The 15,091-nt window shown below is 48.7% G+C and overlaps 1 pseudogene; it reads right to left on the bottom strand.

Annotated features, from left to right (window-relative positions):
* Positions 1 to 1,731: 1,731 nt before the first annotated feature.
* The window catches only part of LOC147032551 (uncharacterized), a 28,571-nt pseudogene continuing 15,211 nt past the window's right edge, over positions 1,732 to 15,091 (bottom strand).

The raw sequence follows: 15,091 nt of genomic DNA, 5'->3' as shown, positions 1-15,091 counted from the left end.
TTGAGATGTGGTTGTGGTTGGTGAGATGCGGTTGTGGTTGTTGAGATGCGGTTGTTCCAAAATAAAGATAGCAAAAGAATAACACCACCTCAAAGATCACAGCCTGGTTACACGAATAAATCCCGTTAGACGTCGGTGGGGAAATCTAATCTGAACACACACTTATCGACACAACTGATCTCTGGGAAACCTGAATGGTGTTCTGTGAATTTCCACAACCGTAACAATATCATCAGGCATCGTGGCAAATTGCGACGTTCAAAACTATCTACTTGGAAGTGGTGGTATTGGTAGAAACTTGTTTCACAGCTTCATGGAAGACAGGATAAACTCTACTAAGGTGGATTTTCATTGTCCGATTACACGAAGTAAATTAAAGACGTTTTCAACTTCATCTAAAGCAGTTACCAGTCGGAAAGCAGGTCAAGAATTTGTAGTGAAGGCTGAGTGGAAAGGTTACCTGAGGATGCTGGATGTTAGTCAATAACGAAACTTGAACATGAAAGAGATACTGTCATATTCCATCGGACTAATTCCCTATGCCCTCGCATACTATGATGGCACTTTGGCTAAAACAGACAAGAGTGCGCTGATGCATCACACTGAGGCCAAATGCACTTCTCCATTGGTGCATGAAGTGGTTCCTAATGACACAGTACTGGTTGATGGCATGGTGCTCAGTCATAAACTGGTCACTCACTTCCCCCAAACCATGGGCAGATTGGCCAATGTCGTTGGATCGGAGTTGGTTGGCCTGGCAAAACGGCACAAGTGTGGACGAATGGACTGGGTGTTTGATCGTTATCCAGAGATGAGTACAAAGGCAGATGAGCATGAACGCCGATCTTCGACGTCTCAAATAAGCAAAACTTTCGGCCCGGAGCAACTCTCCAAATTCCTTGCGAATGGAAGGAACAAGGAACAGTTGAATGAATTCTTCTTTGAACAGTGGTTCCCGAGTGCTGATCTTTTCAACGGGATTGACTTAATTGTGACGCACGGGGCAATGTGTAATAAGATCTCAAATGCACAGGTGAATTTGGTCTCCGAGTTGAGCACCTGTGACCATGAAGAAGCAGACACAAGGCTTCTGTTGCATACTCATCACGAAAGTAAGACTAAACCAAATTCTAAGGTGCTGATCATCAACTCTGACACCGATGTGGCTATCCTGCTGCTCTCCCTTGGTGGAGCGATTAGCGTGGAGGCTTTGCACCTGCACACTGGTATGAAGAGGTCATTCTGGACATTAAAACAATCTGATCAGCACTCATTGCGAAACTGTGTGATGCTCTAATCGGGATCCACATTTATACTGGCTGTGACGGTTCACGCGTTTTGGGGAAAGGGTAAAAAAAAACCCTTTCGATCTTGTCGCCAAATCATCAGACTACCAACAGACCTTCTGTGAACTAGGACAGTCCTTCAGTTTGTCAGATGACTTATTCCTCAAACTTCAGGCATTCACGTCGTACGTACAACCAGGTTTGACATAGACACTGCTAGATACAGAAGTTTTTGTGTTGCTCCTAATAATGATGATCAGTGTACCTCCGACGAAAGATGCGCTCTTTCAACACTCCCTCCGTGCAAATTACCAGTCGGCCACCCACCGGAAGGTGCTGCAGCAGGAGATGAATGCACCCTCACCTGACAACCATGGCTAGGCCTTGACAGATGGAAAACTTGCCGTTGTATGGATGCAGAAAAACCCTGCACGACCAGATGTACTCAAGTTAATCCACTGTCGCTGTACAAAGAGTCGATGTAACACAAAACATTGTTCGTGTTGAGCAGCAGGATTTGAATGTTCTGAACTTTGTTTGTGTAGTTCGGAGTGGGAGAATCGGTGTGAAAACTTGGCTGAACAGTACGACCCTGATGGAGCCGATGCTCTGTTGGACAATAGAAAGATGATTAGCATTTAATTTCTCATGAGTTGTATGTTCTCGGTACTAAATGTGATACTGTTACAAATCTGGCAGCCATTTGCACACAAACAGACAGCAGTCCCTGCAGTTCAGTTATTTTGATAAGTATGTGTTTATAGTCAGGGTCCCGTCCTTCTGTTTAATGGGTTAATTTCATGTGCGTGCTGCGGGTTTCTTTATAGTCAGGTTTTTTTACATTAAATCTCCCCTTCGCTCCATCATCGCCATTATGCACGTGTTCGGAGCCACGGGCATAGGCGGGGTGAGGTCGACTCCGCCCAGCGAGATGGGTGTGCCTCGCAACCAATGAGGTCAAGGAGTACCTCAGAAGCCCCCCACAATTCCGGAGACGAGTTACCTCAGGGCGGCCCCGCCCACCAGATGGGATGTTCGCCACCGTCCAATCAGGAGGAGAGTGGCCGGAGGAGAGGGAAGAGTAGAGTCGTCGTCAAGAGTAGAGTGGTGGTCGAGCAGAGCAGTCATCTTGTCATTGCTCTTGGTGTGGCGACGTTGGAGTCATCGTCGCCATTGCTTTTGGTCTCTCGTGGTCGTCTGCGGTCTTTTTGCAGGGCTCCTCGTGGTGGTAGTGGTCAAGCAGCCAGGATCGTGGGCTCCCTGGATTCCAGGACGTGGGTTCGAGTCCAACCGTGGTGGGTTGTAGTCGGTGTGACCGCACGAGGCGGAAAGGTACCCGGCCAGGCTCTGTTCCCCCAGCTGAAATATCCTCCTCGGCTGGAGGACCGAATAAAGTCCATTTATTTTGGGTGTGTGTGTGTGTGTGTGTGTGTGTGTGTGTGTGTGTGTGTGTGTGTGTGTGTGTGTGTGTGTGTGTGTGTGTGTGTGTGTGTGTGTGTGTGTCCGTGGGCCCTGTCCTTAAGTAGAAGTGCTTAAGTGTTTTCTTTTCATTGTACATTGCATTTTATTCGTGATTAAGTCTGCTCTGTGTCTCCCTCCCTTATAAATAAACCCTCTTGTTAAATATTCCAGTTCGTTGCCTGTGTTTTCTTCCATTGACCCAGCACGATTCGTGCTTCAGAACCAGTAAGCCGATTGGGCTGTAAGTTGTCGTTTGGACCGACGGACTTTGGCAATTCCGCTTGGTTACACCGGACCGAGGTCGCGAGAGCGACCCGGTTTGACAGAGTCCGTCAAGGGTGTGACTTCCCTGGTAATTTGACGACGTGGGTACTTAGGTATATTGAAATTTGGCTATTAACCCTACCCCACGCCATCAGAGAATTGGCGAGCACGGTCCTTAAGTGACCCGTGACCTTCAGAGTTGTCCGAGAGTCACGACCTAAATTCCGGGTGTTCGGTGGGAGACGGCTCTCCTGCTCCACCTGGCGGCCGTTCCTTACCACCGACCCCCGGCCCACAACAATACTTTTGTTATGGTTATTACTTTATATCAGACAGCAATAAATGTCTCTGTCAAGGCAAACATACATTTCTTCTTAGGAAAAAAGCGCATTCACTTGAATAGTTAGTCAGCCCTACCACCAAACATTCAAAGTCGAATAACTCCTCTTTGTGAGGGAATATCGCTTGTGGAAATTATTTTTTTGAAATTAGCACATCAAAATCGATGGGAAAGACCATTTCCATGTAGTTTGCAATTGGGTACCGCAAAAACGTTTTTTCTAGCAATTTCCAGAACAAACACATTATGAGCCTATCTTCCTGCCCATGGTACACTGAATCCTGTGGTGAGGCAGTTATTCTGAAACAACTTGCCTTCTCTTCTTGGAAGGATAAACCTGATTGAAGGCAATCTCAGTGCATTCGAAAACGTTCGCAACAAGTGTGTGTCTGTCCACTCTCAGGAGAGCCAGAACACAACATCTGTCTAACCTCAAGAATGGACTTTCAAACTCGTCTCCTTCCTCTAAAACCTGGTGGCATCTTGTTAAGTCTGTCTCTGGAGAATCCCTTCCCTCTCTTTAAATGGCACCACTTCCGATTTTGCTTGTGAGAAGGCTGAATGCCTCAATTCTGTGTTTGCTTCCAACATTGTGCCCCCCAACCACTCACTCTGTATACCCATCCTTCCCTACCATCATCAACTGTTCCTGAACTCTGTCTTTTGAATCTGAGAAGGTGAAGAAGGCTCTTTCAACCCTCGATTCTGACTCTGCAACTGGACCGGGTGGCATCAGCTCGTGTCCTAAAAAAAAACTGCTCTGCTGCTCTTCCATATCCTTTATCTGCCATTTTCACCCTATAATTTGCCCGAGGTCATCTTCTGCTTGAAAATCAGCCAACATCACTGCTTTCCATAAGAAAGGTGCAAAAACTGATCCCCTCAACTTCAGATCCATTAGCTTACTTCCAATCACCAGCAAGGTCATGGAATCTATCATCACAGTTGATGTGTAATCCTTCCTTTTCTTCAAGAGCCTCACCTCAGATCACCAATTGGGTTTCAGACCAGGTCACTCCACCTTCAACCTTCTCCTTCTACTCACCCAACAATGAATGGAGGCCCTCAATGTCAGGTATGAGATCAGGGCTGTCTCTCTGGACATATCTTGTGATTTTGATAGAGTATGCTATCCTGGCTTACTCTCCATAACTCTCTGCCGATGGCATCCAATGCCAACTCCACAGATGGTTTCCTGACTTCCTCTATTCTCGTAGCCAATGTGTGGCACTCAACGGAATCCTTTCATCTCCTCTCCGTGTCAAGGCTGGAGTGCCCCAAGACTGTTCTGGATCCAGGCTGATTCATGATCTTCATAAATGATCTCTCTGACTCTGGAAAATCCCCTTTATCTATTTGTTGATAACTCCACCCTCGACCCTGACGTCCCTCATCCTTCAGACAGGCAGGCTGCAGCATCTTCCCTCGCTTCAGACCGTGACAAAAATCACAAGCTGGTCAAACACTTGGAATATGTCTTTCATTCCTGACAAATCTCACACTCTCACTCTCCATTAATCCATCAATCCATTGGGACCAGACTCTGTAACAGAGTGTCAGTGCTGCCGAAGCAGTCTGCTGGGCTATTGGGCACAATCTTAGATGGGTCGCCACTCGGACGCAGGATACTCGAATGGGCTCAATCATCCCAGCAAGCTGATACTCATTTTGCTGACCTCAGAAGGATGAAAGGCTGAGTTAACCCCACTTGGTATTAATTCAATGGGAAAGCAGGATTTTTTTGACAGCAGGATTTTAACTCAGGATCTTCGGATCCCAAGCCTATCACCCTAACCATTAAGCTAACACCAGGCATACTCTCTCTATCTCTCCCTCAAAGGACTGTCTGGCAACTCCCCCACCCTCCACCCACATCTACATTTTTTTTAACCAATCCTCTTGAAGTTAAGTCACTGAAACTCCTGGGTCTCATTCTCAGCCAACTTTTCTTAGGAAAACCACATTTCTAAGTTGGCCTCCAAATCCAGCTACCAAAATAATATTGCATGCAGCAATATTGCTCGAAGCAATATAAAAATAGATAAAAGTACACGGTAGTACACAATCAAACACAACCCCAGCCACTCCAACGACGACGAAACCTCATCAATGAGACAATATAAAACGCAATACACGGCCAACATCCAAAGCACCAGACATAATGGAAAGAAATCAAACACTGAATACCAAAATCAACAACAATATAGTCGTGAAAAAAAACACAAAAATGGAATTATTTCGACACACTCTCGACCACTCAGCCAATACCAAATCATAAACAGCATCACTAACTCCAATACTTGTACCAAATCATAAACAGCGTCACCCACTCCAACAGTGGCACAACACCCTCACATGCAGCCATAGCCACCACAGACAACAACCCTCAGAAAACAAGAAGCTAACATCCTCAAAGACCATTCCAAGACATGTCACATAAAACCTAGAAAACAGGAAAGTAGAATAAACTCTCCAACATCGCGGGGGTTAGGTTCCTGGAAAATGCCGCAAGAGTTAAAAGTGGAAACCAAGGGCCAATGGGAAAAGGGGGGTTCAGTTCCTGCATTTAAGAAAATATCAAGAAGATCGATGGCAGCCAAAAATAAACACATTACAATTGAAACTAGAAAGAGCAATCAGAGATTGCAGACCCTCACAAGAACTTGTTTTGTATCTGTATGGTGTTTGTGCAGTTTTGTGTTGTGTATTTTGTGTGGCGTTTGTGTACTGGTGTGTGACATAATTAATAAGTGTGTGACATAAAATAACTGTTGGCAGTGATGATGGGGTACCAGGATGTTCTGCTTTGATTGCACACCTGACCCTGACCCATGACGTTTTTCGTTATTATTCAATTGAATTTGGAATTGGATTAAAATAAATTCAACTCAAATCAAATGGAAGACCAAATAGGTATATTCCTGCATTAGAGTCATCAGAAGGAACCCAAAAAAGAAAAAAGCAAAGGTGAAGTCACCAGGAGAAACCTGGATAGGATTCACATTTCAGCTGTTACTCAACCCTCAAACCAATTCAGGCACAGACAAGTGAGCCTTTTTCAAAATAAATGAAATAAATTAAAATAAAAAAAATCAAAATGAACCCAGATAAAAAAACAAACAAACATCTGGCTCCCAGACAATGTGTCCAATGAAGTTGATATTTAAAACGTGTATTCCCCATCATTACTAGATCATAATTATCAAGTTTCATGTCGATTGATTCAGCGGTTCCAGAGAAAACATTATTTAATATGTTTCTTCAATCCAATATGGCTGCCAAACCATGTGACCTATGAATTATTCCTTAACAAACTTATACACTCATGGCTTGGGGAACATTTGTGTGAAGTTTCCCCTCGATCTGTCAAGCTGTTCTGGAGAAGATGATAGTTATAGGTTTTAGGGTAAATCCAATATGGCTGCTAAACCATGTGACCTTTGATGTCATATGTGGGAACCTTTTATTCCGCATGGATAGGTGGTCATACTTGTAAAGTTTCACCTCGATCTGTTCAGTCACTTCAGAGAAGATTTTTGAAGGTTTCAAAAACAACAAAAAGAAATGGCTGCCGAATCAGTTGACATCATTTTTTTGCTGTGGACAATTTTATCCCAAGATGACCCTCAAAAATTTTCATACTGATCAGATGTAGCGTTCTCCATGTGCAATGACATAATGAAAGTACCTATTGTGCTGTGTCACGTGATTGGGTTTTCGTATATCATGCCTCGCCCGCTAGGGGTGGGAAGAGTGTGCTTCTGGTCGTGCAATAAAGCGGAGTAGATGCTGGCCTGCGTGCTTCTTGCGTCCCACCGCACCTGGTACACTCTAGTTGGCTGACGAGGATGGTTGAATACGGACTTATGCCCGTTTTCGACGGGGACGACTTCGAATTGTTTTCGGAGCAATTGGAATGCTATTTCCACGCGAACGATTTGGTCGACGAGAGCAAGCAGAAGTCTATCTTGCTCGCTTCGCTTTCGCCGGAGCATTATCGGCTGGTGGGTGATTTAGTGGCACCGAACAGGCCCCGGGATGACGGGCTGGCGTTTCGGGACATTGTGGAGAAAATGAAAGCACACATGGTGCCGGAGAAGTCATTGCAGCTCGCTCGATTCCAGTTCGATCGCCTCTCGAAAGGGGCAGAGGAACGCGTCGCTGAGTTCGTGGCGCGGATTAAGCGTGCTTCCCTGGCCTGCAAGTTCACGGCGGGGGAGCGGCCAGCTGGGCTCAGAGATCGTTTTATTGCTGGTTTACAAGATGCGAAAATGGTTTCAGCGGTTTTACGGCTGAAGGATGAAGCCATTACATTCGACTCTGCGGTCACCACGGCTACAGCGGTCGAGCAGACTCGCGGGGATGTTCGAGCCATCACCGGCCACGCGGGGTCGCGAGCACCCCGGGACGCGCGCACGACCTTCGATGCGGGTCGGACGTCGCCACGCGGCCGCGCGTGCGGCGGGGTGACCCCGCGGACATGCTTGGGATGTGGAGGTCGACACCTGCGCCGTGCGTGCCCGTATAAAGGCAACGTGTGTTTGAATTGTCACAAGGTGGGTCATTTGGCGCATGTGTGCCGTGGGGCGCCGGCCACCGTTAAGGTCGTGGACGGCGATGTGCGAGGCGACTCGGGGCGGAACCAGCGGCCGTTGTTGAGCCTGTTTTCAATTGGCCCGGCGACAGCGCGCCCGATGACGGTGGAAGTTGAAGTGAACGAAACGCCGATCACGTTCCAGGTCGATATGGGAGCAGCGGTGTCGCTCATCGGCGAACAGACCGCGCGTAGACTCAACGGCTTGAAGCTTATCAGGTCAAACCTCTCGCTGTTCAGGTACACCCGCGAGAAGATAACGCCAGTCGGGATGGCAGACGTGTCTGTGCGGTACCAAGGCCAGGTCGCCACGCTTCGGGTGTACGTCGTACGGGGGAGGGGGCCGTCTCTCCTCGGCCGAGATTGGATGACCCGCATCAGGCTAGACTGGGCCGCAATTCACCTTGTGCAACCCGTGCCGAGCCAGTGGGAGGATCAGTTGGAGGAGATTCTTCAAAGACATCAAGGGTTGTTTAGCGACGACCTTGGAAAACTCAAGGGCATGGAGGCGAAACTCTTCTTGAAGGAGGGAGTGGTTCCTCGGTTTTGTAAACCGCGTCCGGTGCCGTATGCCCTGCGGGACAAGGTCAAGGGTGAACTGGATAGGCTGGAGGCCTGTGGAGTGATCGAACGGGTGTCGTGCTCGGATTGGGCCACCCCGGTTGTCACGGTGCTGAAACGGAATGGAGACGTCCGATTGTGCGGGGACTTCAAATCCACTGTTAACCCGGGGCTCAGCGTGGAGCAATATCCACTGCCGTCAATCGATGAGATATACGCGCGATTGGCGGGGAGTCAATACTTCACGAAGCTAGACCTGCGTGATGCATATTTTCACCTGCCGATGGATCCCGGGAGTAGCGAGCTTTTAACAATCAACACGTGTCAAGGACTCTATCGATATACCCGACTCTGTTTTGGGATTGCTTCGGCCCCAGCTTTGTGGCAGAAAGCCATGGATCAGGTTTGCATTGGCCTGCCCGCTCAGACCTACCTGGACGATGTGCTCATTGCGGGGAAAACGGTGGACGAGCATCTTGCGAACATTGCCCGAGTGCTGACAAAGCTAGAAACGTGCGGCCTGCGCTTAAACAGGGACAAGTGCGCGTTCTTCAAGCAGCGCTTGGAATACCTCGGGCACATCATCACGCCGGAGGGGCTGTTGAAAGGTCCTCGGAAGGTGGAGGCGATTCAGCGCATGCCACCGCCTCGCGACAAGACGCAGCTGCGCTCGTTCATTGGCATGGCCCAGTATTACCAAAGGTTCGTGCGCGGGCTCAGCTCACAACTTGCGCCGTTAACGCGGTTGCTCAAGGACGAGCGCTGGGCTTGGGGGCCTGCACACCAGGCGTCGTTCGACCGCGTCAAGCGGCTGCTCACAGAGGATACGGTCCTCGTGCACTACGAGCCTGCGCGTCCGCTCCTATTGGCATGCGACAGCTCTGCATATGGCATCGGAGCAGTGCTCTCCCACAGGATGGACGATGGTTCCGAGCGGCCTGTTTGTTTTGCATCCCGGACCCTGTCCACAGCAGAGCGCGGATATGCCCAGATTGAGCGTGACGCTCTCAGCCTCGTCTGGGGTGTGCGGAGGTTTCATCAATATCTGCTGGGGCGGCATTTCACTTTGCAGACGGATCACAAACCGCTTCAATTCATCCTGAGACCCGAACGCGGGGTGCCGGTGGTAGCAGCCGCGCGAATACAGCGGTGGTGTTTGTTTCTGGGTGCTTACGATTATGATATTCAGTTCCGAAGCACCGAGAAGCATGCTAACTGCGACGGGCTCTCACGCTTGCCGTGTGCGGAGGGTCCAGCTGCGTCTGAGTTGGGCGACCGGGTCGATGTGTTCACGCTGGACCAGGTCCAAAGCGGGCCGGTCACGGCCAGGCAGGTCGCGGTGGAATCGGCTCGTGATCCGGTGCTTGCCCGTGTCGTCCAGGTGATTTCTATGGGGAATTGGAGCGATCTGCCTTCGACACCAGCATTTCAACCTTTCACGTCACGCGCAGCGGAGCTGTCGTTGGTCCAACGGTGCGTAATGTGGGGAATGAGGACCGTGATTCCACCGAGGTTCAGGCAGCGGTGTTTGGAAGAACTGCATGTCAGTCACCTTGGCATCGTGAAGACCAAGAGTCTTGCTCGTAGCCTGTTGTGGTGGCCGGGGTTGGACAAAGACATTGAGCAGTTGGTTAAGCGTTGCGCCACGTGCCAGACAGATGCTGATAACCCGCGTCGAGCTTCGGGTCTCTGGCCTGTGCCAGACCGAGCTTGGCAGAGGGTCCATGTAGATTTTGCGGGACTGGTTAATGGCAAGATGTTTTTGATTGTGAATGATGCATTCTCTAAATGGCCGGAGGTTGTAGTAATGCAGCATACTTCAGCAAACATTACAGTAGCAGAGATGCCAACTTTTGGAAATCAGAATTAGGGAGGATTTGCAACCGACACCAAATAATGTGTGCTAAGCGCACATCTCGAGCGCGGAGCGCTCGACCCTTGCGGCAGGGTCCAGGGCCCGCCTTAGGGCCCTGGAAGCTCTGGGGTTCTAGACGCTCTCTAGTGCCCTCTGAGCCCTATTTTGGAGCATTTAACATGTTAAGAATTCCCACTTTTTGAACAAAAAAAAGGGGAAAATTGTGCACTTTTTAATGTTACATGTATGTTAATATTAGTAAGTTAGGGGACAATCAAAGATTAACAAAAAGCACAAAAGAAGCAATATTTTTCTTACCTTACTGGCTGGTACTACTGCTGCTTGCTTTTTCCATGGCAGCTTTGCTGAGTGACAGCTGTGTGGCTCTTTTAGCCCTTCTGATTTGCTGTATGTCTTTGCTGTATTCTCTCTGGTAGCAAGGGGTGCTATGAGCTAGTTTTTCAATTAAGAGAGCTTCCAGGGTTTTGACACTCAAATTGGGACGAAATTCAGTATGATTCTTCCGTACAAGACTGAGTGCCCGCTCACATGATGCGTTCGAATGAGGAATGACCAAATTCCCTTCATCACTTTGCTCAAATTAGGATACTTCTTGGCACCAGTGCAGGGATCTGTGAGCTGTGAAATCCGATGCCACTGCTCAACCACTCTCACTGTCTCAGTAGCAATTGTAGCTATGGAGGCGTCTGCCTGGTAGTGAGCGAATTCACTCTCAAGACTGTCTATGTCACTATCACCGCCACTGAACAGACAGGGGAATTTCTTGATGAAAAACTCCACACAGTCAAACCCAACTTCTTGGTGTAGCTTAACATCCAGCACCTGAGCATGCTTGGCTAATTCATCATCTAGCGGCCAGGTTTTGAAGATGTAATTGCAGGCTTTCACATAATATGAGCGAACTGCACTGAAGAAACCTTGGATGTCTGACTCACTCAGAGTGAAGGTGGATTTCTTGAGACTCCTTTGTTCCCTTATATACAGTTTGGCATCGTTCCCAATCATGAGGTCCTCATCATTCTTCTGATGATTTCTGTCAGAGAAGGGTACATTTACCAGAGCAACCGATGACACCGATGGTTTCAAAAACCGTACGAAGATATCTTTCAGAAGACCATTCAATTCTCCGTGCAGGAGATGAATACAGGGTTCGTCTCTTTGGAGCAGAAGATTCACCTTCTCAAAAAGCTTGTTAGCATATCGAAGGAAGAAACAATAGAGTTTTGTTTGTGGAGACAAGAACATCCTGTTGACACGTTTTTCTCTAGATTCCTGCACAGTGTTTGAGGAAGATGCGCTTTTAGTTGTAGAACTCGTAGTACACTTAGCCGCAGGGCGATCACACTTGCGTTTACTGCCAGCAGAAGAAGTCAGACTCGTAGTACCAGATCCAATTTTACGTTTGAGGAGAGAGCTTGAGGTAGGTGCAGCCAAGGAAGAAGACCTCTGATTCGAAGGTTTTGCTGAGCTTCTATCAAGTGATTTGGCAAAAGCAGAACTTAACTTGGGTCCTTCTTTGCCTGTAGATGGGACTATCACAGTCTTTCTCGACTCTGAAGGGATCTGCTTTGTAGATGAACGTGATGAAGGGCCGGTGATGCTACCTGCTCTCAGCATTGGTTTTGGTGCTGTCCCTGCTGTCTTCTTCGCAGCAGATACTGCAGTGGTAGTGGTGAATGCTGCTCCACTAGTGCTTGATCCTGCAGTGCCAGTACTGGCAGTAGATACAGTGCCGTCCTTCTTGCTCGTTGTTAGAGTCTTGGCTACAGTTGGTTGCATTTTTCTTCGTACTTCTTCTTTGAAGAAGAGGCGAAGTGGCTCCCACTGTTCAATCAGCCTGTCTAGGCACTGACCAAGGGACAGCCACCTTGTTGCGACATGCTTCAGAATCTTGTGTGTCGGGGCATCACAGAGTTCTTGCAGTGCTTTCACTCCTTTGACGCGTTTACTACTTTTGTCCAAGTAGTAGTAAATATCGATGAGAAAGTCATCTAATTCAATGGGTAAGGCCTGAGCCGCCTTCTTGGCCGTATTGTGCATCATATGGCAAGGGCATCCCATGATGTAGCACTCTGGATTTTGTTTGTGGATATAAGCAGCGACTCCTTTGTGCTTGCCCACCATGACAGAGGCATTATTATCAGCACAAAAGGAAACACAATTTCCTCACGGAATTTTCCTGTCACTGAACTCATGATCAAGCAGTTTGAAAATGTTTTCTCCAGTGGAATCTTGTTTGCACGCAGGCAAACTTAGCAAACCTTGCTTCACAATCCCAGCACTGTTGTCATAGTACGAAATCAGGACAGGATATAGCTGGGCCTCACCACTGTCATTGCTACCGTCTGTAGCTAGGCTAAATGGAGCTAGTCTAGCAATATCGGCAATAGATGAAGCAGTAACATTTGACAACTCACCAATTATTGCTGAAGTTTTTGTTCTTGCACATCCATACTTTGAAGCAACTTTTGAATCTGGAAACATCTTTTGAAATTGAGGTCCAGCATGATCTGAGACTGATATGGGCAAGTTATGTTCCACAATAAATCCACTAAAGAGAAGTTCCGCTCGGGTAACATCCTCTTCCTCGCTTGTCCCTTGTTTGGTGAAATAATTCAGAAGTGTACCGGTACTCGTGCTCGAAGATCTCTCCTTTGCAATGTCTGTGTGCCGTTTGCTTCCAACGTGCTTCCGAATATCATCGCGACCTCCGTGCTCAACTGAAATATATATCAACGCTGCATACTGTACAATACGCATGATGAATTCCTCTTTCAGACTTTCGAATACACGGGTATTGGAGACTGTATTCGGTCTTGTACTTCTGAGACCATTTCTTGGTCTTCGTAAGCTTCTTTTCTGCCATTTCATAATCAACATCGAGGGCTTGAAGCATCGGTAACTTCGAAGTCGATGTTCCACAGCTGCAGCGCGACTCGTAGAACTCTAGCGGCTGTTAAACACCGCACGGTGGTCGCGACCGCCGGGCTGGTACGGGCCCAGCTGCATGCAGTGAGCGTATCGCATGCATATACACTGTGCATACATACCGCATGCACTGTATTGCACACATACCGCATGCACTAAATCTCAGTGCATGATCGCATAAGCGAGATCCAGACCCAATGTTTCGCTGCTCCTCATTTGAATTTGCAATTTTTTACGTACAATTTGGTAGCAGCGAACGTTATGGAGTTACCACATGCTATACGTAGCAGACGATGCTTTTCATTCAATTCTCATACTAGTACATTCTGATTAGTGAACAGTGCAAAAATATCAAAATTTCGGGAGGATAAGGATAGTGATCGTAAGGGCGGGAGTTTGGGTGAATTTTCGGAAGCCTCCCGATGAAATCGGGAGGGTTGGCATCTGTGCAGTAGAGAAGCTGCGGACGATCTTTGCTAATAAGGGGTTGCCGGAGATCCTGGTCTCTGATAATGGTCCGCAGTTCATCACGGGTGTATTTGACGAGTTTATGCGCCAGAATGGTATTCGACATCTAAGGTCCGCACCGTATCACCCTGAGACGAATGGCCAAGCTGAGTCGTTTGTCAAGATGTTGAAGCGGGCTTTGCGCAGGGGGGGTGTTGCACCTGTGCAGACGGTGGTCGATGTCTTTTTGCTCCATTACAGGAACGCAGTTCATCCTGTCACGGGTGATTCGCCGGCCATTCGTCTCTATGGACGGGCTTTGCGGTCCAGGCTGGATTTGCTACGACCTGGAGGGTCGGGGAGTGGGGCGATGTCGCGTCCGACGCGGCTGCGCAGCTTCGAGGTGGGGCAGCGGGTAATGGTGCGCGATTATTTCCACGGTTCCAAATGGGTGCCGGTGGTGGTCTCTGTGGTGCTGGGGCCGGCGAATTGCATGGTGCGGACTGATGGTGGGGATGTGTGGAAGCGGCACGTGGACCAGATGCATGATCGCTGTTCAGCGTCACCCCCCCCCCCACACCTCCCCGAGCCGAACGATGCGGGACCCCCACCGGTAGTATCGCCGGCACCTGACGTTGTGTCGCCGGGGCTGGCTGGGCCGGTGCCAAGGGGGGCTTCGCCTGATGCCGTCCTACCCGGGGACGTCGAGCAGGCTGGGCAGTCGGGGGTAGCTGGTGTTGCGGAAAGTGCGAGTCCGGCGAGGGTGTCACCTCGACCGAGCCGGGAGGCGTCTGAGCCTGGGCTGTCTGGCGGCGCTGCCCGTCCCAGGCGGGTCAGGGTGCGGCCGCGGTACTTGGAGGATTATGAGTGTTGATGGGTTTCCGATGGTCATGTTGTGATTATCCGTTCATTATGTGACGGGTCATTTTACGAGGGGAGGAGTGTGCTGTGTCACGTGATTGGGTTTTCGTATATCATGCCTCGCCCGCTAGGGGTGGGAAGAGTGTGCTTCTGGTCGTGCAATAAAGCGGAGTAGATGCTGGCCCGCGTGCTTCTTGCGTCCCACCGCACCTGGTACACTCTACCTATGACATCATAAAAATATCACACTTATTCCCCCATGAGAAGTACTTGCCGTGTGCCAAGTTTCAATTTTATCCTTCATGCGGTTTCAGAGATACAGAGATCCAAAGTTTTTCCAACATGGCTGCCATACCATATGACCCATGACGTCAAAATTATGATCAAGACATTCTACATGAGTAGTCGCACCGATCGTGAAAATTTCGTCTCAATCTGACAAAAAATTCTCGTATCCAGATGTGGATTCGAAT

The sequence above is a fragment of the Eptatretus burgeri genome, chromosome 2, assembly GCF_056783735.1.
Source record: "Eptatretus burgeri isolate ZD-2024b chromosome 2, Ebu_testis_v1, whole genome shotgun sequence".
Classification (NCBI taxonomy): Eukaryota; Metazoa; Chordata; class Myxini; order Myxiniformes; family Myxinidae; genus Eptatretus; species Eptatretus burgeri.
Note: the sequence above shows the minus strand (reverse complement) of the source record. Positions and strands in the feature narration are given on the sequence as shown.